Source organism: Rhinolophus ferrumequinum, chromosome 20 (assembly GCF_004115265.2).
Source record: "Rhinolophus ferrumequinum isolate MPI-CBG mRhiFer1 chromosome 20, mRhiFer1_v1.p, whole genome shotgun sequence".
Lineage (NCBI taxonomy): Eukaryota > Metazoa > Chordata > Mammalia > Chiroptera > Rhinolophidae > Rhinolophus > Rhinolophus ferrumequinum.
Genome location: NC_046303.1, coordinates 39,889,315 through 39,915,754, shown reverse-complemented (window position 1 = coordinate 39,915,754; position 26,440 = coordinate 39,889,315).

The following is a 26,440-nucleotide window of genomic DNA, read 5'->3' as shown; positions in this document are numbered from 1 at the left end:
GACAGATCTAAGAATTTCTTTAATGGGTTCTATTATTTTCAACAGACATTCTTTTTTTACTACATTCAAAGTAATTTTGGAGAGATAAACCAGCCCTGTTTATTGATGGTGAGTAACTCAAGTAATTTTCAAATGATTGTTGCATAGCAAGCCTAAAGCACATTTTGCAACATTTTGCAAATTACTGTATTTGGTTTCCTTTTCTATTTATGGCTATAAATATTTCAAAATGAGTTAATCCATATGCTTCTGATTCATTTACACTTAACTCATCAACATGTTCTTTTAAAGAAGCATACAAAATCAAGTTGGCTTTTACGCCTTTTAATTTACTTTTGAGAACCAAGAAACCATATATTCTCAGCTATGAATTGATTCAAGGAAAAAAATCAAACATTTAGATATGGCATAAGATATTTTCTGTCCTTGAAATTTCCAATAATTAGTTTGCTTTTCCTTCTGTTCCTGAAAGCTGGCCTACTGAGTTCCCTCTGAAGGACTGCTGTTTCATAGAAATCATAAATTCAGAAGCCCTTAGACCTTTCCTGAAGTAGGTGTAAATTGAGAAATAAAGGCATTAAATTACATGAGGGAATTTAGAGAACCCTACCTTTTTTCTACTTTTAAATAACATCATATATATACATATTTATATAGAAAACAGATTTTTCCAATGTGAATAATAAGTATTTGGATTCATACCTTTAATTATAACTTTGTTGGGTTTTTTTTGTTTTTTTTTTCAGTACACAGGACCTTAGTTACTGCACCAGCACGTACACAGGCTGAAAAGTAACAGTAGAATGAGAAGCACCAGGAAAAGCAGGGCAGGTTCTGACGGGAGTCCTGAGCCACAACTCCTGCTGATTAAGAATAACGGGTGGGAAAATGCAGAACATTTAGAATGAGGAAACAAGGGGCATCGAGAGGAGCACAGTGGGAGGCAGGGACTGAACCTCGGGTGGGAGCCTGGACACTAACAGACCAAAGCAGGGCGGTTGTGGAGAGCCACTCCACTGGGCAGAAGGACTCCTCACTACACATAGAGACACCTGGTTACAAACAGTGATTAGGGACTGAGAGGAAAGGACCAAGAATGAACAGTCCTGAAAAGTCAATAAAGACTGGGGAGCCAAGTTTAATTTGGGGGTCAAGCGTTAAAGGGCCTCCTTGCCATGCATCTTGTGGTGCCAAAAAATGAAGAAGTATGAGGTTTATTCTGCAAAAAGAAGTTAAAAAAGGAGTTCTAAGAGGCAAATACAACATGACGAAAGATCTTCAAAATACTCAGCATGCAAATTCTGGAATTAAGCAGATTTTATAAAAATGTGAAACTGTGTAGAGATAAACTTTTAAAAGTCTCACAGACAAATGGACAAAATAGTCTATTTATTACTGTGTTGTGATATGTGAAACCTAAAAAAATTACAACATAAGTCCCAACTAAGTTACAAAAACATATTCACTGAAAAATGAATGTGATATGGTTCCTGTCTAAGAAAAATGTGGTCTGGCAGGAATAAAAATAAGAAAATTGAAACTTTTGAATACTCTTGATTGTACATCAAAAAACAGTAATGAGGAAATTACAACCTTGTAGCTAAAAGGAGTTTTATGCAAATAAAGGATTAGTTTTCTTTTAAATATTTATATGCTGAATGTACCAAAAATGAGGCCAATTGATACTTTATCTAGGACTAGAATTTTAGGTGTATGTGTTTATCTGTTAGAAAAAATTCAGTTTCAAGTGGCTTCCTAAATAACCTTCAGGTGACCTTCAGTCACTCAGATAGAAGAATGAACATTCTTTTCCATTCATCGGATAATGAGTAGTTAGTTAAATGAGCTATAAAGTACATAGGAATTGTGCCAGAAAAAATTTTATTTTTTAATAATTTTTCATACAGTATAATTATTCGTCCTCTCTTCTATGATCCCACCAACTTCCAAACTTTGTCAGTTCAGGAAATAAATTTAACACTAATGTGAATGAAGATATTTTTTTCTATTTTTCTTTTTAATATGACTGTTATTTATTTTTCTGCAATTTGTGAACATTACTACACTGAATCCATCTGGAGGTACAACATTTCACTGCATAGTCACTTCCCTATGACTTTATGAAAAGCTGACAGAACTATAATGTCCATCATGGAAACCACTAGCTAAATGTGGCTATTTTAATTTAAATTAAATAAAATATAAAATTCAATTCTGAATTAATATTAAACGTATTTCAAGTGCATTTCTAGGATCAGAGTCTTCAAATTGCCTACGTTGCTGCTTCCATCTAAAAACACATTCAGATTTTGGATCTTATACATTGAAACGTATACACCCCAAAATATATGTTAAAGTCCTAATTGCCAGTAACTGTGAATATGACCTTATTTAGAAATAGGGTTTTTGCAGATGTATTCAAGATAATATGAAGTCATACTGGATTAAAGAGGTCCCTAAATCCAATGACTGATATCCTTGTAAAAAAAAAAAGGTATTTTGCAGACAAGCAGGCAGACACACAGAGCAAAGATGGCCATGTGAAAATGAAGGCAGAGATTTGAGTGATGCTGCCACAAGCCAAGGAATGTCAGGATTGCTGGCAACCACCAGAAGCTAGAAGTGGCAAAGGAAGACTCTTAGAGCTTTCAAAAGTGCCAAGTCTGCTGACACCTTGGTTTTGAACTCATAGCTTCCAGAACTGTGACAGAATAAATGCCTGTTGTCGCAAGCTATGGGTCTGTGGTAATTTCTAATGACAGCCATTGGAAACTAATACATATTCTGAGAGTTCGTAAGATTAATCCATTGAGACTGAAATCTGAAAGCCTAAAAGCCAGAGGGTTTGGTCCACAAAGGCTCACTATCTATGGAACACGCCCAACTAGTATTATTTCCTTGACCAGTCCTAGCAGCTTTCCTGCCCTTTAGAGATGATGGAAGGTGGATAGAGCAGGGACTTGTTTCTGCTCATAGTCATCACTAAGCTTAATACATTCAGTGAATAATAAAAATCTAAAGTCTATGAACTGAATTGGCCTGAATTTTGTATTAATGTCTTTATCCTTTCCATTTCTATAGTTCAGAGATGTTGAGGCATTTTGACACACATTTTCATTTGATCTTCACAAGAACCCTGTGAGACTGGCTACGCAGAATTCATTAAAAAAAAAAAAAAATAGACTGCGTGATCCTTACGGACAGGCGTGCTGTTTTATACGTCTCCTATTTTAAATGAAAAACATATTTATGTACTTAAAAAAAAGTTTTCTTTTGTTTGGAATGAATCTCCATTTCCCAAATAGAGGAATAGATTTAAAAAAGCTAAATCTTTGGTGGTGGTAGACATGAATTTTGAAATCTGACTACAGACTGTTTCCTTATTTTTATGTTCATCGTCCCACACGGCATTTAGGGGTAAAAGCAGTAGTCTTTCATTAGGAACAGGTCATTTCTCCCATGAGCTCATGGGTATCAAATATGCCTTAGCTTCTTCCTCAGTAATTTTCAAAATTTCTTTTTAATTTACTGGTTCAATAAAAGGTGAAAAGATCCATCAATTTGGATAAATCATAAAGCTATTCAAGCACAGTATCTCCAGCTGTCTTTGAAAAGAATCCACCCAACATAAAGTAGAGAAGGGAGAAACTAAATTTTAATTTTCTTTTGCCTTTATAAATTCCTAGAATAGGGATTGCTAATACTGGTGTTGGGACCTAAGTAAATTCAAAACTAAGCAAAATAAAATTCTCTTTAATAGTTAATATAATCCCAGGCAGTGGTGTTTAGGTAACAAAAAGGGTTTTAAAAGTACAACAATTTATCCAAGAAGGGCAGGAATTACTATCCTGGGTATCTCTGCCACCCAGTTTTCATCAGGAAATAATCAAATAATCCATATCTTTGTTTATTTGCCTAAGAGAGCTTTCTCACCCTAACAGCCATCTTATAAAGGGCCTAAGTGCATATTCTATGCAATATAACTTCACACACAGCTGAAGCAAAGTGATCTTATTACAACATTGTATGGCAAATGGTGGGCTTTCTCTACATAAAATAAATAGAAATAGAAATAGATGAAAAACAGCTGGAGTTCAGAGTTATATGAAGTCTGTATTTCCATGCACCTTTAGCTGTGATGTTATTTCAACTAGATGCTAGTATACTCCAGGAACATTCAGGTGCTTTGGCTAATAAGTAGCTCCAGAACCATCATAAAACAATGCACCAAGAAAAAATGTGCTCAAACCCAAAACCAAGTGCCCCAAATTCAAACAGTTTATTATGCCCAGAATGACTTACAAATAAAACATAAGTTCAGTTTTATAAGACGACATAAAAGATTGTTACTTAAGAAGCAAACTGGTCTAGAAAGCTTTATTGCCCTCATAATTTATTATGGAATTAATCCATTGTGTGTTTGCACCAGGTCAGTTCACTGAAGGGAATATGCATGTTATCCAAATAAGACTAAGAAGTATAATCGAGAATCCCAAATGGAGTACTAAGCACACTTCAAAAAGCCAAACATATGGAATATGTTATAGTTTCTGAATGGTTTCACTTGAGTTATAAGATTAGACAAAAAAAAAACAAAAAAAAACTCAACCAGGGCTATTTTTCCTACCAGTCTATATATAATCTAAAATCAAAAAAGTATTTTATATATGTATATATATATATATATTTATAAATATATACTTCATATATAAATATATACTTTATATATATAAAGTATATATCTATTTTATATATATATACACATATATATGTGTGTATACACACACACACACACACACACACATATATATATATATAGTTGTTGTTGTTAAAATGCAAAAGTAAGTTCTTTTGTTTCAAAATAAAGACTCTTCAAGAAGAACTCTTTCTCACTCTCTTGGTGCCACACAAAATAAATGTGGATAAATATGTCAGAGAAAACATGCTAAGGCATTGATTCTTAGATATTTGGAAAGATATGAGTTAGTTCTTAAGCTACAATTTTATTGATCAAGACTTACTGACTACAAATCTAAGACGACATTCTACATATTACTGAATGTAAAAGTTGCTCTATCTTTTTTTGACACATAAGTAAGCATTATAATGTGAAAAAAGATCAGCTTAGGGAGCAGGAAAACCAAATTTAAATAATTTTCTACCATTTGCTTATCATTTGAACCACCAAAGAATTCATTATCTTCAACTCTAAATTAGGGAAAATAATAACCATAAGCCACCTGTAGGTTAAATGTTAGTGAGGATAAAATGAGGTGATATTTGTGAAAGTATTTAAATATCTAAATTATATTAATATAAGACATTTTACTATTGGATCTATTTGATTACAAATGATTTATGCAGCAAAGTTAAATACCATTTTTAGCTTTCTGGGAAAAATTAATTTCTAGTTAACAATAGTATCTTTCTTGTGAATCAATAATACCCACATTATGGCTTGAATATGTTAATAACATATAATGCATTAATAAATTATTAATAATTATTAATGATTAAATTTAATTAATAATGCACACTAAATTAAGGTAATACTAAAACATGTAATCAATGCATTAAAATATGTACACTACATACATAAGAATATTAATACATTAAATGAATATCACTCTATTCCCTATATTAATATATATACATACATGCACATATATCTATAAATAAACACATCTTCATATATACACATTCATTTTAAATTAATAGACAAAAGCAGAATCAAAAAGTCACATCTATATGATAAAAACACATTTTTATAAGAAATGTATGTGTCTGATAAGCAGATCTTCCCTATATAATTTCATCCTAAAAGTGAGTTTTAAACAAATGTGTATCTTCTATAGGGAATTTCTCTTAAAAAATTATTTTCTTTTGACTAACTTTCACATATCATGAATGAGAGGATAAGGTGACAAAGTTAAGTCACCATCCTCCCGAGCATTATGATGAGGTAGGAGGGAAATGGGCTTCCCTCTACATTCAGGTCCACATCCTGTTTTATCTTTGATTCGCCTTTGATGACCACCTCTCCGTTACTTTCTTTTCTCATTATTTTACTGACAACAGATTTTAGGAGTTTTAACTTTTCTTTCATAAGTAAGTAATATTTCTTACTTATGCTAACTTATAAAATAGAGCTTAGCTTTCAATCATACCATGAGGCACCTTATGTCCATACATGAAAAACTCGTAATTTATTTTTCTCTGTCTGCTATGTGCTACTGCAAGCCTGGGATTTGACCCATAACTTCAAATAAAGACGCTCCTCACCTATTACTTTTCGAAATGTTTAACCAAACTCTTAACTAGTCTAAAGCCAGCCATAGGAGAGCCTCCTACTGGACATCTTCATTGACAGCTCATTGGGGCTCATTGACAGCTGGAGAGAAGGCTCTTGTTAAGCTTATCTGATTTGCGCTGGTTTATGTCTCCTCAGTTTTACTGGAAAAGCTGTCTGCAGATCACTGACTGGGCCCTCACAGCTAAGCACTAAAGATGTGAAGTGTAAACGATGATTAAGTACCTGCACAATTCTCTGATTTCCAGCCTCACAACTGAAACTAAGGTCTCCTTTTCTCAGAAATTAATTATCTATTTTAATTGCGGAAGTATAAGGTATTGATTTAAGGGCACTGGTTTTGTTGATTACATAGTGCTAATGTAAAGAAACCTGGTAAGTTGATAGAAATGTTTTATAGATTATCTTCTGAGCCCAGGAAAAATGTAAAGGAAATTAAGACGTATTGTCTTGAATAGATGAATAACACTAATTTAACCACTGCATCCTGTGCAGGATAGAGAATACACCACGACGGTGAAGGATATGAATATTTTTTTTCAATGATTCAGACAACTGAGGATGCTTCCCTTGAAATGGACTTGTGATGGCTATTTTCAAGCACTTTGAAGGGCTGTCTGGGGAAGAGGGATACATTTTTTTCTGTGGACAATTCCAGAGGGCAGAGTCATGACTAGAGAGTGAAGTTTACAGGACATCAGGTTTCAATTCAAAATGGGAATAAATTTCCTAGTCATAAGACCATACAAAAATTTAAGTTAGAGCTGATAAATTCTCCATTACTGAAAGTGTTCAAGCAGAGGTAAGTGATCATTTTCTATAGTGGTTGTAGTGGGAATTCCTACAATGAAAAGAATGTTGGATTAAATTCTTTTGATATATGATTTTTTATGCTAATATTTAATGACTTTAACATCAAATGAGGTTTGGGCAGACAAAAATGAATGTATTTTAACCCAAATGCCAGTGTCTTTGGTTTTGTATACTGGAAAATATAGGTTTTGGAGTTCAAAAACCAGAATTTCAATACTAATACTTACCTATTTACTGGTCACTTTGGCAAATCATTTAAATGCCATTCTAACTTCTGCATATCTAAATGAGGATTATGTAATATCAAATTATTATTGTGAGGATTAAATTAATGAAAATCTACAAGGATAGTGTCTGGATTACAAATATTCAATAAAAGCTAACTAGCATTATTACTGTCTTCACGTATGTTTAAATATTTGATATAACTTTCAATACACCACTACACATGAAATGTAACTCATGCAGCTGTTTAGTGTGTGTGTATAATATTAACTGGATCTGCCTACCTTTCTCTTACCTCCGCCATTAAATCCAAGCTCTGATTATGTTATACTTGCAATATTGTAAGTCTAATCTCCTAAACTGTTCCCTTTTCTCCCCTCAAACGTCTTTTGAATCTTTTCACCTAAATTACATATTGGACTCCATAATATGATTTCCTTTTCAGATCTCTGCAGCCAATTCATATTCTGAATATGAAAAAAAATTACTAAATTTATATTAGATAATTATGTTACCTTGAAGATTAAAAACAATTGCTTAAACAGAGACTCATTGATCCTTCTCATGTTTGCCTTTAACAAGGAATCTCTACTTGGCAGTTACACTAGCAGTGATTTTCCATTCCCACTCAGTATGCAAGTTTGCTTCCCCCCGTTAGTCCTCCACAGAAGTTCCTGCCTATGCCACTCAGTTACTATTAGGACTACCTTCTTTTATTCACCCAGTCAAATCCTCGCACTCTATTAAAATTTTACTGAAAACACAGATTTTCCAAGGAGACTTTCCAAATAAACACCACACCCACAGACCACCCTGCTCATGAGTTCATGCATATCTCGTTTTATTGAATTTATGTCTGCTGTTTGAGTATCTGCATAGCTTTCCCCAGAAACTTTTAGTGTATACTCTATATTTTCTATAATTCCTGTTATTGGGGTATGCATGTAATAAACACTGAACACATAGCTGATCCCAAGACTTTTAAATATTTACTAACCTTTTATTTGTGAGAAGCACCAATTTTTACAATTCACTAAATGATTAGAAAATTTGAATTCATAAAAACAAAGCAGCTCTGAATAAATGAAGTTGGTAGGGAACATTTAATAATGTTTGGGATTGTAACAAAATCTGAACTTATGTATGTATATCTGTGTGTATCTATAAAGAGAATGATTGTTCATACTACATAGAAAGAATGTCTGTACATCATAAACATCAGCTTTCATGTATTTTCCTAAGATGAAAAGCAAAAGTTATTTCTTCACACATATTACAGATGGTTTTGATGATAAAATGATACTCCTGCCTTAAAAAAACAACAACAACAAAAAAAAACACCCATGCATCTTTCTTATTTTAACCTAAATTTTGGAATAACTCTTAGCATCCTTGACTAAAACTCTGGGACAATTATTTGATGATTTTTTAAGTCAGGAAATTTTCAGATGAATATGCAAAATTGCTCATATAATTACTGTAATTAGTAAAAAGTATCTGTAGAAGGAGAAATGCTGTGGTGGACAGAATAATAATAGATCCTCAAAGATGTTCCCACTCTAACATTTTGTACCAGCGTATATCTTTCTTTTTATGACAAAAAGGACTTTGCAGATATAACTAAGTGAAGGATCTGAGATGGGTATATTGGTCTGCATTATCTAAGTGGCCAGTGCTATCATGGAGTTCTTAAAAGAGTTAGAGAAGGATATGTGATGAGGAAAGCAGAGTGTCACAATGATGTGATGTAGATTTGAATATGCTATGTGATGGCTTTAAAGATGGAGAAACAAGTCATGAAGCAATGAATACAGGCAGCCTCTAGAAGGTAGAAAAGGCAGAGAATCAGATTCTTCCTTAGAGCCCTATTGTCATTTTGATTCTCAATGAAACCCATTTCGAATGTCTGACCTCTAGAATAGAAAGGTAACAAATTTCTCAGAAATCAGACAACCCTACATGCATTGTACTCTTTCTTGGAAAACGACTGGGGTCTGCAGGCCCTCAGAAGGTGGCATCTGGCGACAGTGTGCTCTAAGACTTTTGGTGAATAGCCATAGGCTCAGCATTGGCACTAAAGCAGAATCTGCATAAACTGATGAACACAACTCTTCACACTATAGTGACACCCTGAGACTCTGCCTCACCCAACCTGCTCTAGGCATTATCAGTGTTTGAAACTTAAGGGAGCTGGCAGATGGCAGCAGGCCTGAGGGTGTCTTGGCTTTTTGCAGCACCATCCCAGACCTGATACTGGTGGCAGACATCTTCAGTTCACAGCATGGCCGCTGCCACATGCCTCCAGGTTTAGCACATGCAGCAAACAACCATGCATCACTTTGTAGCTCCTACCAGATAGTCCCTGGTGGTCACAGGCAGTGGGCAGCTTCAGCCTACACTGGAGCCCCTCCCAGGAGGCCCCAGAACGAACATACTTGGAGGTTGCCTTCAGACCACAACAGAGCACCACCCAATTAGCCCCACAAGTGACATGCCCAAAGGGCGGTCTCAACAGGCCACAGAACTCACTCGAGAAAATCCCATTACATGTGGTAAGCCCCTGCACAGCAGCCTGTAAGCTGAGGATGGAGCCAAATGCCACAGCCAATCAGCCTGAGAGTCAATCTCACCCACTGACATCCCAATAGCGATCAACACTCTACTATAACAGTAGGGCACATGCAACTTACACAAGGGACACCCCTCGAGCAAGGTGCAGGCAACCAGAAGACTATTCCAGGGTCCCACAAGGCTCCTACTACATAAGCCTACCTGGCCAAGATTGGGAGACATAATAGACCTACCTAATACATAGAAACAAAGACAGAGAGACAGCCAAAATTAGGAAGCAAAAAAATACATCCCAAATAAAGGAACAGGAGAAAACTCCACGGGGTGGGAGGGGGGAAGGGTTAAAAAAAATGGAGGCAAGCAACCTACCACATATAGAGTACAAAACAATGGTTATAAGGATGCTCAAGAAACTTAGCATTTCAACAGAGACAGGAAAAATTTTTAAAAAAGGACATAGAAACCATAAAATAAGAAGCAAAATGAAGAATACAGTAACCAAAATGAAGAATGCACTAGAAGGAATCACCAGTAGACTAGATTAAGCAGGGGATCAAATTAGTAATTTGCAAGACAAGGTAGCAGAAGACAACCAACCAGAACAGCAGAAATATTTTTTAAAAAATGAGGATAATTTAAGAGACCTCTGGGACAACATCAAGCGTAACAATATTCACATCATAGAGTTACGAAAAGGAAAAGGGAGAAAGCAAGGGATTCAGAACATATTTGAAGAAATAATGACTGAAAACTTTCATAACCTTGCAAAGAAAATAGACATACAAGTGCAGGAAGGACAGAGAGTCCCAAACAAGATGAACCCAAGCAGGCCCACCCCAAGACACATTATAATTAAAATGTCAAAGACTAAAGACGAAGAGAGAATCTTAAAAGCAGCAAGAGAAAGGCAACTAGTTACTTATAAGAGAGCTCCCATAAGACCGTGAGCTGATTATTTACCAGAATCTTTGCAGACCAGAAGGAATAGGCATAAAATATTCAAAGTGACAAACAAATTACGTACAATCAAGAGTACTCTACCCAGCAAGGCTATCATTTAATATTGAAGGAGAGATGAAGAGCTTCCCAGACAAGAAAAAGCCAAAGTAGTATTACAAGTATCACCACCAAACCAGTATTACAAGAAATGTTAGAGGGACTTCAAGGTCAAAAATTTTAAAAAGATTTAAAAAATTTAAGTAATAAAATGGCAATTACTACATATCTATTAACAATTACTTTCAATGGAAACAGATTAAATCTTCTAGTCAAAAGATATAGGGTGGCTGAATGAATTAGAAAACAAAATCTCTACATATGCTGCCTACAAGAGACTCATTTCAGATAAAAGACACACAAAGACTGAAAATAAAGGGATGGAAAAGATACTTCATGAAAATGGAAATGGAAAAAAAAAGCTAGGGTAGCAATACTTATACCAGACAAAATAGACTTTAAAACAAAGGCTATAACAAAAGACAAAGAATGACCCAGTAATCTCACTTCTAGGTATTTACCCAAAGAAACCCAAAATGCTAGATTGAGGGGATGTGTGTATCCATATGTATCCATTGCAATATTGTTTACAATGGCCAAAATATGGAAGCAAAATATGTATAAAACAAATAAGTCACGAGGATGCGGAATATCGTCAATAATATTGTGATAGTGTGGAATGGTGTTCAATGTTTGTTGGACTTACCATGGTGATCACTTCTCTAGATATATAAATATTGAATAACTATGGTATACACCTGAAACTAATACCATATTGTATGTTAGCTGTATTTTTAATAAAAATCTTAAAAAAGAAAAGAACTGGGTTTAATAGCCATGTTTGTTTGTTTGTTAGTTTGTTTCTGTGTGGGCTGCGCAAGTCATGTTATATCTCTATCTCTTAATTTTTTACCATCTACAAATAAGAGATCTGGACCAAATTGTTTGAAATCTGGACCCAACTAATTTTAATATTACTTCCAAAGGAATTTCCCAAAGAGGAAGTTGTTGCTACTATGAATGGTTTAAGAATAAATGATGGATCATGTAAGTAGGATCCTTGCTTTTTAAATTCTATTAACTCTTGAATGAGGAAAAATGTTAACATTTCTCAAGTTCAGAAACAATCTAAAGAGAATACTCTAAAATTTAAGATCCATAGAGACACCTGTGATATCTATAACTTAGACTTGAATTAACACAAACTCACTATTGTCTGATAAACACAATAATAAATACAAAGTCACTGCTCAGCAAAAATTAACTTTTCATTAAACTATGAAGAGTTTAATCATTTCCTTTTCATACTAATGTAGCCTTAGTCTAAGAATCATCTTCGTTGTGTTGTCAGAAATCTAGTCAAATTGACTGTCATGTTATTTATTTTTGTAACCATGGGCAGGAAGGACACTTCTACATGAATTATGTACAACCTCAGCTTGAATAAAATGTTTTTTTTTCCTTGCTATTTAAAACAACTCTTACAAAAATAGTTATTTAACTTTAAAAAGTAGTTTGTAAGCTTCCACTAAATAAAGCCCACACGTTTTGACCTATCACTCAATAGCCTATACAACATGGCGCCAACCTATCTTCAGAGCTTCATCTCCTCCTACCCAGTTTGTCACACCACATACTCCTAAACCATGTATTTTTCTAAATATGTTTTGTGTTTTTCTGCTTATCTATATTTGCTCAAGCTATTCTTGAACGTCTTCCAAGTTGTCTTTGCATTTCCAAGTCTAACCTACTTCAAGGTTTATCTAGTTGTAGGTTATTAATAAAATCATGCCAGATCCTGTTTTCTCCTATATCCTCATGCCCGTTTGCCCCATCAGTGTCACAAATATCTCATCTTCTTCTGAAATTCTAAAATAAACTCTCTTTTTATATCCCTAAGATCATTTAGCACATCAAAATACAGAGGGTGCCTAAAAAAACAAATCTACACACATTTTAAGAAAGGAAAAAACTATATTAAAGTTGTCATATTCAATATATACCAGTAACAAAAGATGAACACAAGTCATGTGTATACATTTTTTTTTTTTTTTGGTACCCCCAGTATATACTAAGGAAAGTTGAATATAGAATGGTGCAAAAGTAATTGCGGTTAAAAATAATTGCAAAAAATGCTATTTACTTTTTCACCAACTTCATACAATTAGTTTCCTTATGAGGTTGAAAGATTCTTGAGGCTAGAAACCATATTTTTAAGCTGTTTTTATTCCCTATCTAATTAAACATATCTTAGTTTGAGAACATGCACACATGCAAAATAATCCATGAATGAGTATGTAACTAGTAAAGGGAGTGGAGTATGTCCTGTGGCTTTAATTATAACAATATTATAGGCTAAAATGCATAGCTTCTCAACATTATGGTTCAATCATAATTGCTTTTGTCATCTTAAATTATCTATTATAATTGTTTTTAGGTTGTCCCGAGAAGATTTTATATCAACATAAGAAATATCCAGTTAAAATACTCTCTTTGAAATCTTCACAATTCAGGAGGATGTCATTACACTTTAACACCTCTCTCCTTGGACTTATCCCAAGGCTACAATAATGTTTTATTATTTATATAGAGATTTATGTATTCAAAGCACTTTAGAGCCAGTAATTTGTTAAGCCAAATAACATACAGTAGAACAAGGTGAGTGTGATTAAATGCATTTGACAGGTAAGAAAACAGCAGCAATGCGAGAGTGGTCTTTTCACAGCCAGCGGCAGTCTGGAGTGTGAGAGCTAGAACTGCAATTTTCCTGCTGTAAAAACAACCAAATAATGGAATTGCCTTTATTTATTTTATTTTCAATTATTCCTTATTTCCATAGGAAAACAGAGTTAGGAGCAAAACTTAAGTTAATGATCTTTAGTTCAAATATTACTAATTGTAAAGTGAAGTTTTACATTTTCGCTGTAATAATTATGGAGAAAAAAATACAATTCTCTGCTTTTAGTTTAAATGTCTGAAAATACTGATCAATAATTATAATTCTTTAAGTACCTAGTATGAAAAAGTAATAGTCAATACCTAGATAAGCAAAATGAACCCACAAATCCATTTTATGGTGTTTTTCATTTATTTTGGTTTGAAGAAAAATCTTTCTAAAAGACTTCTGATTTTTTTAACTCTAACACTTTGAGCAAATACATATGCATATGATAAAAATATCACCTCTAAAATATGCATTTGTCTTTAGAGATATAAATCTTGCCAAAGATAACTTTTCCCTTCAAAGTTTTAGTTCCACTTGTCAATGCAAAATTGATCTGAAAGTAGATTTTCTCCCTTTATGTACAAGGTTGTGATTTGGGGCAATGTGATAATAAATTATTTAAAGTTTCTTTCTCTCTTCTCTTAGACCAAACAAATCTCTAAAGAAATTGTCTGTTCCTGGTTAGTATCTCTGGAATGTAATGTTATTTTACCCCACTGGGGATGAGGGTTTTTCACCTTTATTTATGGCTGGCATTTTTATGCTTTTGACTCACAATCACTCTCTCACTGTGAAGTCATTCGTATTTCCTGAGAAAGGTTAAGATAATTTACTATTGTGGGATATATTTTCACTCATGCTGATGCAAAGAATTAGACACATGACTCCTGTTAGTGTCAATCCCAGTGATCCATAATGTAAAAATCAGGACTTTGCATAAAAAGCATCTGCTTCCTTTGAGTCAAACCTTAAAAGTGTTTACATATGTGCATATACTTGGGCACTGGTTCGCAGGCAGTACACAACTGGGAAGTCAAAAGTCTGAACAGAAGGCAGAACCAATCTGTATAATTTTGATACTAAGTGGTCACCTACATGAAGAAGGATGTGAACTGGCTGTTGAACCCGCACATTTTAAACCTTCTGTTAATTCTCCCTTTGTATTTATTATGTTGATCTGACAAAAACAGTAAGAGTTTATACCAAATCAATTAGAATATGTACATTTGATCTAAATTGCTGATACCATTTAAACCAATTTCTTCTTTATAATCCCATACATCATTTTCTTGTTAGTATCACTTCAGTCATTTTCACAATTTCACAAAAGAAATTACCAACACTTTGAACACTATCTCTACCTGGAGTATCTTAAAAAGATAGCTTCCTCTGAAATGACTGATACCAGCACCTCTGGGTAAAAAAAAGGCTCATCTTCATAAGCAAGCAACATAGGTTAAGCTTTCAACTGTTTTCAATCCACTCTCTTTTCAAGTATCTGGAGGAAAGAAAGAGTGCAGGGGGCAAACCTTCATCTGAGTTTCATTACAAGACACTGCACTGGGCTACCTACCTCTTGAGACCTTTTTTCCTGCAAGTTAGAGCATGTGTTATGTTTAAAGGTGGAAAGGCTATTTTCTCCCTCCACATCACTTAGATCCAGGCCTCTTGCCTCATTTAGGTACTTTGATGTTTTCATTGGGGTTGGGGCTACTAAAGGAATTGATTTAAGAGAGACTTCTGTTTTAGCATCATGATTTCTTTAAATGCAAAATAATTGACAAATGGCTGGCTCAAATGAAGTATTTGAAGAGAGACATAAAGCGATGCAAATGTTTCCGATCTTTAAAAAGGTCGTATGATTCTCCATAATTCTGTCTCTAAAATGTTAAAGAAAGCAAGTTGAATTAATGGACAGATATGCAAATTCATTCTGTTTACATAAAGTGTATGTATATACACACGTATGTATGTGCACACATCCATATAAATGCACATAAGTATTAAAAATAGGAAGTACATGAACTAGTATGTACTTGAAGCTGCATGTAGTGCTTAGAGACTTTTTAACAGCTGCTTTCATTACGTAGTAAAATCTATGGGGCACTAATCACTAAAGATTACCTCTAGGTAAAGCAATAATACCACTTTGACCCATGCAGTTAGCCTTTCCAGTAGTTTGTACGAGACAGTGATTTTATTTTATTTTTTTTAATGCAAGGTGGAAATGAAACTGAGCATCTGGAGCGCATTCCTGCCTCATCCAGATCACATTCTCCTTCTACGCCCTAAGCACCAAAGCACATTGCGTTGAGTTTTAAATATACCAACTCACCCCCATTCTTAAGTATCTGTAGAGTGATAGTGTAAGATTTCTTTTCAAATTAATTCTTAATTATCTGGTAATTGGATCCAAATAAAATGAAGTTCTTTTCTACCTTCTCTCTGCAATGGCTGAACAATTTCCAACACTTAATCTCAGACAGAGAAAAATTCACTTAAACATAACCAAATGTGTGTAAGTAGAATTTGATTTAATGTACTTTTTTCTTTTCGATTTTTCTTTTCTTTTTAATAAAGTTTCAATTTTATAATAGTTTTAGCTTTATAGAAAAAAATTACAAAAATAATAGAGAGTTCCTATGTATTCCACATGTAGTTTTTTCCTTTTATTTACTTCTTAAATTGCCATAGAAAACATATTGAAATTAATGAGCCAATATTGATATATTGCTATTACCTAAAGTCAATATCCTACTCAGATTTCTAGTTTTTAACCTAATGCCATTTTTTTCTGTTCCAGGATCTCATCTGTAATACCACATTGAGTTTACTACCACATATCCTTAGGGTCCTCTTGGCTGGAACATTTTCTCAGACTTTTCTTGTTTTTTGTGACTGTGATATTTTTGAGGGGTACTGGTTAGCTATTTGTAGAATGTTCCTCTGGGAGTTATGTAATGTTCTTCTCATGATTGGACTGGAGTTATAGGTTTGAGGATGAGGATCACAGGGGTGAATCACGATTCTCGTCAAAACATATTAAGGGAACATAATATCAACATGACTTATCACTGACCTTCACCTTGATCACCTGAGGTAGAGTTTGTCAGGTTTTTGTTCTGTAGTTACTCTTTCACTCCCTTTTTCCATAGTGCACTCTTTCAAAGGAATCACTATGCACAGCCCACACCTAAAGAGGAGGGAATCATGCTACTGCTCCTTGACGGTGGATTATCCACATAAATTATTTGGAATCTTCTGTAGGGGAAATTTTGTTTTGTTTTATCTCATTTATATAGTTATTCAAACATTTATATCAGGATGAATATGAGGGATATTCATTTTATACTTTGTATTATGATCTAATACTACTTTATTTTTTTGTAAAAATTCTTCCAGCTGTGGCCATTTGAAATTCTTTTTTTCATTATTAAATTTATTGTGGTGACATTGGTTAGTAAAATTATGTGTGTTTCAAGTGTGCAATTCTATAATACATCGTTTACATATGGAATTCTGTGTCCCTTTGCCATACATTATGTGTATGTATATGTGTGCGTGTGTGCACGTGTGTGTATATATTATTTTTTTCTTCCTAGCACTGCAAGATGCTCCAGCACACTCTTCTTATACATTTTCTTCCCCTAAAATAAGACATACATCCATAAAGGTCTGCCATCTTTTACTGGGGTGTGGTATTAGAAACCAAGATTAGCCACAGGTGAGGATTTATTTTGGGTCAGTAAATTTAGATACATATATAATGAAATCTTGAGTAAAACACACATCATTTGCTTTTCTATTACTTATATTAAAGGAAGATGGCCCAGTTAATGTCCAGTTTAAAAATGAAACAGCCATTTCTAAACATCACCAAGACATTAATGATATCCTGTTACAATAAACATATTTAATATTCACAAGGTAAAGGTGAAGAACGTTTTCTGAAATCACATCTATGAAAATTAGCATGCTATTATGACTATTTTTATTGTTAATCATGACTTTTTCTCTTAGTTTCTTGTCATCATGGAAATGAAAACTCCTTGATGGAACTTCCTGACTTACGCAAGAAAGAGCAAAAATTAATTCAAAAATTGTTGCATGAGTGATGATCCTAAATTGAAAATACTTTGGACTTTTGAATAATCAGACAACCACGAAGGATCTACAAATCATTTATAATTTAAAGCTTCCATTTCCATGTCAATGTTTTTTAGATAGATAAACTGTCAGCAACATCACCATCATTATCAATTCTACACAGAAATTCACCTGGTTTAAAAATCATCTCATTTATTGGTGAGCACAGTAGGAAGACAGGGAAAGAATTATATTCAGAGGTGAACTCATCTTTTCCCATAAAACCTTGTCCAGTAATATCCTGTTTGCCCAATTTTCCTTTCCTAACCTCTTTTTATTTACCTACAATAATAAAATCCCTCTTTCACATAGAACCATAAGCAGTGTGCTGACATAATCCTGCCTAGGGTTGATATAAAGTTCAATTTGCATTGAAGTAGAAAGACTGCTAAGCAACTTACCATATATTTTTTCCCCGGCCCTAATTTTATTATTCTTTAGTTGTGCAGCATTTTAAAATAACTCAAACATTTATATTTTGCTTGCATCGTTCCTATTATTTTTATTATTTGATCCTATTGCCTATGAGGTTATTTAAAATTTTTATAGAGGCCTTTTTTTTCTACATGAAAATATCAAAGCTCAAATTTCTGAGCTGAAGTAATTTCCTTAGACCTTTAAGTAGCGTTAGCCATCATTTTAAAGGTGAGTTCATTTTAAAGGGGTGGGTGAAGAAGGGAAAGTAATATATATAGTACTAGAAATGAAACAACTTTTGGGGGATGAGAAAGATGGAGAAACATCCTCTGCTCTTTTTGACTCATGAAAATCTTGTTTCTCTTCATTATATCATCATGTTTTAATTCTAGCCATAGTTGTACAGTTCCAGGGGCATGAATTTGAGTTTAATCAATTAAGCTTTTTTCAGAGTTGTATAAGTAACTCTTCTAATGGTTCTGCTGCTACTATTACTATTCTTTCAAAAGGACACTATTAACATTATAGCAACACTAGAGAAAGTCATTTAACTGTTTTATTAAGAAGGTAACAATTAGATTTCCTTCCCATTAATTAAAATACAAAAATTGATTTTCTTTGTGGTAGCTATGTCATTTTTACTGTCAAATTTAAAAGTGGATCTCTTAAAACATTTAGTTTTTGTTTGCAAAATCTCTTTCACATTCTTTCAACAAAAAATATTGAACAAAGTATTGTATACATTTTTTTCTTTTTAATTTATTTTTAATTTATTGGGGTGACAATTGTTAGTAAAATTACATAGATTTCAGGTGTGCAATTCTGTATCACATCATCCATAAATCACATTGTGTGTTCACCACTCAGAGTCAGCTCCCCTTCCATCACCATACATTTGATCCCCCTCACCCTCATCCCCCACCCCCCAACCCCTTTACCTTCTGGTAACCACCAAATTACGTTCCCCAGATTAATTTTCAAGCCCGTGGCCATCCTATGGTATACATTTTGAATATTATGTTAAGTGTTGCCAAGAACACAGAGATAAATGAGGCATCACAGTTACTCACAAGGATATTCTAGACTAATGGGATGAGATGATGCAAATAATCACAAGAGTGAATGCAGGTGTTACAGGAGAAGGCCTTGGAGGAAAAGCTCAAGATTTGGAGACAGACAACAGTGAAGTTCAAGTCATATCAAGGACAAGCTTTGTGATCATGCAGTCACCAGGGTCCTTGAATTTCAGTTTACTCATTTATAAAATGAGTAAAAGGGAATGAGTAAAATGACTAAAAAGGGAATACATTTTATATGTCTCAATATAAATTGAAAAATACTGCAAAAATGAAAGCTGATAGGGTTTCAAAGGATGGATGGGACAACTCTGTTATTAAGAATGTATTCTATCTTCACCGGTACGCATCAGTTTGTTAAAGAAGTGGTGTTGGTGGTTGGATGGATTATATCTATAGAAAAAAAACAAAACAAACACAAGCAACCAAACCAAAAACAAAACAACAGCAACAACAACAAAAAAAACAAACAGGACATTTCCAGAGAAGGAAACAACATGGGAAATGGCATGAAGATTGTGAAATTTAGATTGTTTCTGGCAAACATCGAGTTACTATGTTTGGCTACAGAATGTGGACCACTGATACAGAATTAGTGAGAAACCCAGTTGAAAAAGATAGGGTAGGTCTTGATGCCAGGAGCTTAAAGATGTGGCAATGTGAATGCAATTTTAAATACAACAATAAGTAAAAGTCTAATGGTTTATTGAAGTAGTGACACGATTTGTTCTGTATGAAAGGAAGACACACATGATGGCAGCACAAAAGATGGATTGGTATTGAGAGCAAATAAAAGGTGGAAATGGACTGCAATCACCGTGGTGAGTTTGAACTAGAGTAGGAACAATATGAATAGAACGCTGATGATTCTGAAGTCAAATCATTAGGTAGGTAGCCCCTCTAGACCCTCTAGGCTTCTGTATTTAGCCACCAAATACACATTTCCAACTCGTGATCCTAAAAACATCACAAATTTAATAAAATTTTCCATTATCTCCTCTAAATTTGTGTTTCCTACTTACAACCACTAATAGTGTCATCCCTAAATTTATTCACTGCAATCATCCCCACAAATTTTGAAGCTAGTATTTCCTGTTTTGACTAAAGTCATCTGCCATCTACTCAGCTTCCTTAGCCAGAAACACTGAGTCATCCATAATCACTTCCTCTCCTTTACTTCTTATAGCCAGTCATTTGCCAAATCGGGTCAGTTCCTTCTTGTCTTTGCCATCTGTCCCTTTTATCTCCTTGCGGTCACCATCTTACATTTTGACCTTCATCATCTCCTGTTTTATCACAAGGTTTACTTACCATCACCTCTTGAAAAGTTCCTTTGCAGTTCATTGCCTTTTAAATTTCTGTACTGATTTTAGAATCAGCTTTTTAATTTATGCAAAAATTTCCTGCTGGGCTTTTTATTAAAATTGCATTGTATCTATAGATTAGTGTGAAGAAGATTGACATCTATGCAATATTGAGTTTTCCATTCTGTTAACATGAATTTTCACCCTGTTACTTAAGTTTTCTTTAAATTGTCTCAACAATGTTTTGTAGTTTCCAGTGTAGAGGTTTTTCACAGATTTTGTTAGATATTTCAAAAATGAATTGTTTTGATGTCATTGTGAATTGTATTGTTGATTCACTTCATTTTGTATTTTGTATATTGATATTGAATCTAGCCACTTTGATAAATGCACGGAGAATACATTAAAGCAATGGGGATGACTATATCTACATAGGACCATATGGCTGAATCTCACAAATGCATTATTGAATAAAAGAAGGTAGACAAAACAATGCATATGGTATGATTCCATTTATATGAAGTACAAAAACAGGTGAAACAAATCTCTGCCGTTTGATGTCAGGATAGATTACTTTTGGGGATCAATCACTGAAATAAATTACAAAGGGGCTTATGAACAACTGATAGCACTCTGTTTCTACATCTGGATGCCGGTTACATGGATGTGTTCAGTAAGTGAAAAGTCAGAGTGCTGTACATTTATGTGCACTTTTTGTATACCAGATTTTGGTGAAACATTATCAAAATTAAAAGAACAGAAATAAGTCTTACTTCCAGTTTATTTTTACCACTTATCATACTTCATGTTGTAAGCCTCATATGCTACATAGGCAATAAAATGGAAGGAATCAATGGTGGGGGGTGTACAGAGGTACAAATACTGGGGGTGGTTTTGCATGATTTGTATATTATATATTCCTCAGAAATTCCCAGCCTATGATATATTTTCATGCCTCATGGCTGGAACTACTGGGCTGTAGATTTCCTTCTAAATTCTAAATGCATTTTGACTACTAAGGCTCTGGGGAGAACCATGGAGCTGCACTGAAAACATTATTTGCTTTAACAGTGACAGTCACACAAAGACAGAGTAGGAGGTAGGAGACAAGGCTCCACTTCTTGGTAACAACAGCTGCTAAAAAGAGATAACATCATATGGGAGCAGGTCAAACTTTAAGGGAAAATGTTAGTATATTAAATCGCAGTGTAACTTAGGCACTGTAACCTGCAAGTATGGTATTTACTTCCTAGTAATAACCATCAAAAGCATGCTAAATAGCCTGGCATATACATTAGAGATTTCATGTTTCAGAATTCTATTTTTTCTTGCTTAAAAGATGGTAAAAGATGCAACTATACTTTTGTTCTGTATATTTATTTATAGCCTTCTTTTAGTAAATACGCCAATGTATTGCATTATGACAATCTTGTTAATATATGTTCAATAGTAAAAATGCCTACCAGAACTCTATCAACGATTTCAATATTATTATTATAAGAATGTTTTTCAGCATCTTTACATTTTATTTATATATATTAAGCAAGGCTGTAGAATTTATGTAATAATACCACAGTACATGTCTACATCAATTTTAGTTCTGTTTCAATAGATTTCCAAACTTGTTAAACAGATCTTAACAAAATTATGCGCAAACAAAATAAAAACACTTTTCCTCTCCAATTATATCCTCAAAAGCCTATGTTAACTTTGAATTAAAATGAACTGATGTCTAACTTGAACTGTTCCAAATTAAATAGAAATTCTTAGCAGAAAAAAACATCCAACAGAATCCAACTCTATCCAATCACTGTGATTAAGACAACAGTATATATTGTGGATATGCATATTATTAGGAATTCAGATTGGGTATTTTTAAATGTAAATTAGCTGCAAAGAAACATGCAAGCACATTTGAAAGCTGTCCTTTAACTCAGCATAACCATTTTACACCTTAGCTAAGTCATTATGATTTGGAAGACATTTAGAAATGTTGAGGGTGTTTAGTTTATTTTCAAACTTTTTACAATTCTATCAAAAATAAAGTTTATGTGAAATGGTTAAAGATTAAATAATATTGTGGTGAGAAATTAAAAATGTGACATCTACGTATTTTAAAATAAAACTATGTGAAGAATAACATGGTAAATCAATATAAATATTGGTGAGGATTTTCTAGAGAACAAGTACACACACAAATGACAAGATATGCGCCTGGCTTTCCTTTTTTAGCTTGTCTATTACAAGCGAAAATTATCTAATCAGTTTGGCAAGCAACGATGACAATAAAGGCTAAGGCTACTCAAATAATGAGCATTTTTTCCCCAGATTTAGCATTTTCTATAAAGTTATAATACTTTAATAGCTGTGAAATGTCACTGTTGAAAAATGATCTGGAATATCTGCTCAGCAGACAATTTTTTAAAGCAAGTCAAAGCAGTTCGAAGAAGATGAACCAAATTGTTACTGCTTTTAACTTTAAAGAAAAATGAACTACATGTTTTCAATTAATATGACTTGTCTTTAGTTACTCAAGAAGTTTAAACTCTCAAAAAAATTCCTGTAAGTAGAACTCTGGGTGCAAAGTCAAAATTATAATGTACTTTAGGAAAGGTTAAACCTTTCCTTTCATTGATTCTTACTACGTAGGAATGATTTCACAACATTATACCTATCGATCACTCAAAAAGGGAGGTATGTCAGGGTGAAATCCATCTCACATCAAGGAAGCCAATTCACAAAATGTATGTGCAAGCTCAGACAAATGCAGAATAAGTACAAAGTAGAACTGGGTTTGAAAGAATTAACTTGTCCTGTCTAGTTGAGTAATCAATAAGCTTTCCTTTGAGAAATAAATTCCCTATTTGATTTGAGTCATTTAGAAATACATTTAAAATTTTCATGTAATTAATATTTTGGTCAGTTATTTCTAGTATTTGAAATTTATCAGAAAATGTGGTTTTTATTTTTTAAAATTTAATCAACATTTTATAAAATTAAAGTTTTATTGCAATCAGATGCATTATTTTTTCTTGTAAGTATCTTCAGACAGAAAGTCTACATTTGAAGGACAAGGATTTGTCTTTTTTGTATATTTCTATTTAAATGAGTGTGTTGATTATTCAGTGTTGATGTCACAAAATAAAGTTTGGGGATCAAAAATACTACAAACGTAAGCCTGTACACAATATAACAAATTTATTATATTACTTAAAGGCCTACATTTTTATTTAACAACATTTACATTCCCAAGTTATGAGTTACTCAAATGAGCTAAATAAATCCTTAATGACATACTCCATTCACTAGTAAACCTGAGCTCAGTTTCAATTAAATGTAAAGTACCATTTCGGATTAAATTACTATGTGTCCATCTCCAAGCCTCTCCATAATCTAATTATATTGATGCTTTTATTCCTCATTGAAACACATGTTTTAGAAACATATATATCTGATCCAAGTCCTGCTTTTAGTAATCTTCATATGTTGCATTTCATTGAGTTGCATTTTCAGCATAGGGCTAACTGGAGTGGTATATGGGACAGAAACTACACCTTCATATTTCTCTAGATGGTAATACAATTTGTAAATACTTTAGTAATAGTTTGGCCTGCGAATGATAGTGCAAATAGTTGAATGCAGAGCACTGAAACTTGAAATGATCCGTCCCGGAAATATAGAGAGGAGCGTCGGAAGGACAAAAGGGTGATCTGAGGGCAAACCAACGCCAGGCTTGTTCTGCAGCTCTAAGTCTGATAGAATTCATTGATTTAGCAAAGTGGTCTGCGCTATCTGGTTGAGAGTAATTTCTTCTGGCTGCTGAGCTCCCTTAGAGATTTCTTTCTCTGCTTGTTGAGTCTTATTCTGCTTTATTTTACTTCAAATGTTAGAAGATAAAATCGTCTTTGTTCCAAAGGATAATGGTATAATAGCTGAGAGGCCACCAGTCTACTGCAGAGGCACCAAGAAGCCTTTTGTCTCCCTCTATCATTACCCCTTCCAACTTCTCACAAGTAGAGAGAACTTGGCCTGCCATTAAGATCCTTTTTAGCTTCTTGGGTACCCAGAAAACCACTTTTACTCACAAGAGACGTATGTAGACCTTTCCCACGAGCATCCATAAATCTAACACAATCTGATTTTATTTCAGGGCTGTCCAATGTGGTGCCTAAATTCCTGAGCAGCACATCAGGACCCCAAGAAAGCCAAAGCTTCATTTCCACTCAACTGCCTGCGAGTTCCAGCAGCAGGTTGGCTCTACAGGAGCAGACAAATTGGGGTTTAGGAGTAGAGGGAGAATGGCACTTGTCCCAAAACACATCTTCCGAGAATCCTCCTTCATTAAATTTATAACACTGTTCCCTACACATAAGTGATAAATCTACATTCTGTGATCAATAATACTTACAGATTATTACAAAGTAATTTCAGGCCACAAATCACAATCATCAAAGAGTTCTTGAAATAGATTTCCTGATTTTTTAAATTAAACATCAGGGTATCCAATAGATGAGCTTAAAGCAGGTATTATAAAGCAATTTAAAATTTCTAACTAAAAAACAGTAACAATTGAAGGGAAGTGGAATTTTTTCTTTTTCTTTGTTTGTTTGTTTGTTTGTTTGTTTTAGTATAAAGGAAAGATTTATTAGGGTATTTATTTCCAAGTAAAGCCATCCTTAAAGGGGAATGGGGCATGAAGAATTCAAAACAATCGTTTTGTTTAACTCTTAAGCATGATTTTAGCAGGCGCTAGCAAGCTTGCAAGGTGGACTACACACCTTGACCTTGAACAATACTTTATATGTGTGTGCCACTAACAGGACACAGCACTCTCTAAGAGACCACAGATGCAGCTGAGCAAGGATTCAATACAGGGACAAATAATTAATCTGTGAAGTCCTCTTAGGTGTTAGCAAGCAAAGCATTATTTGCTTTTAAATTTGCAATGTAATTTAATTCAGTATCTACTTCAGAGTACTAAGGAGAGTCTCTATTTAAAATCTTTATATCAAAGGGGAAAGGATAAATATTTTGAAAATTTTGGAAGTACAGAAAGAAACCACAAATGAGACCCTATGGCCGTGGCTGTCATTATTGTAAATTGCTAAACTGCATTAAAACGAATGCTATCCTCTGAGAGCTGAAGATTCACGTATGTATAAATGGATTTTTTCCCAGGTACTGTAAGTGAATAGTGCCCAGTTTTTTCTCAACTCAGCCTTAATTCTCAGTTAGTGAATTTTGGACAACTGTCATAAACAACCAAGTATCCCAGTGAGACTAAACACAAGACTATATTGTGTATCTGCATTTCTTCATTCGAAGAGCATGTAACTCGTACTGGTCTTTGTTAATCCTTCTGGGATCTGAAAATAATTTTGCCAGGTATAACTGCTATTTACAGCAGGATTTGGATGCTTTCTAAATTGGTACAGATAAGCCCAGGGTTGTGATAATCTTGTAATGTTCTATCAAATCTGTAACTCCTTAAAAATAAGGCTTAAAGAGATTTGGAGTTGAACAAATATAACTTCCAAGTTCTTGAAGGAACTACACTTATTTGAGTTAGAGACAGCCCGCGTTGCTGCTAAAGGAATTCCTATGTACATGAAATGAGACCGTTATTATGGTGTTACAGCCTGTGATGTGCCCCTCATTCACATATTGAAGTCCTAACTTCCAGTCCCCCAGAATGTGACAAGAGGATCTTTACAGATGTCATTAAGTTAAATGAGGTCATTAAAGTGGGATTAGTTCAATTTGACTGGTGTCCTTGTAAGAGGAAATTTGGACACAGACATGATCAGAGAGAAGACGTGAAGACACAAGGAGAAAACTGCCATCTGTAAGCCAAGCA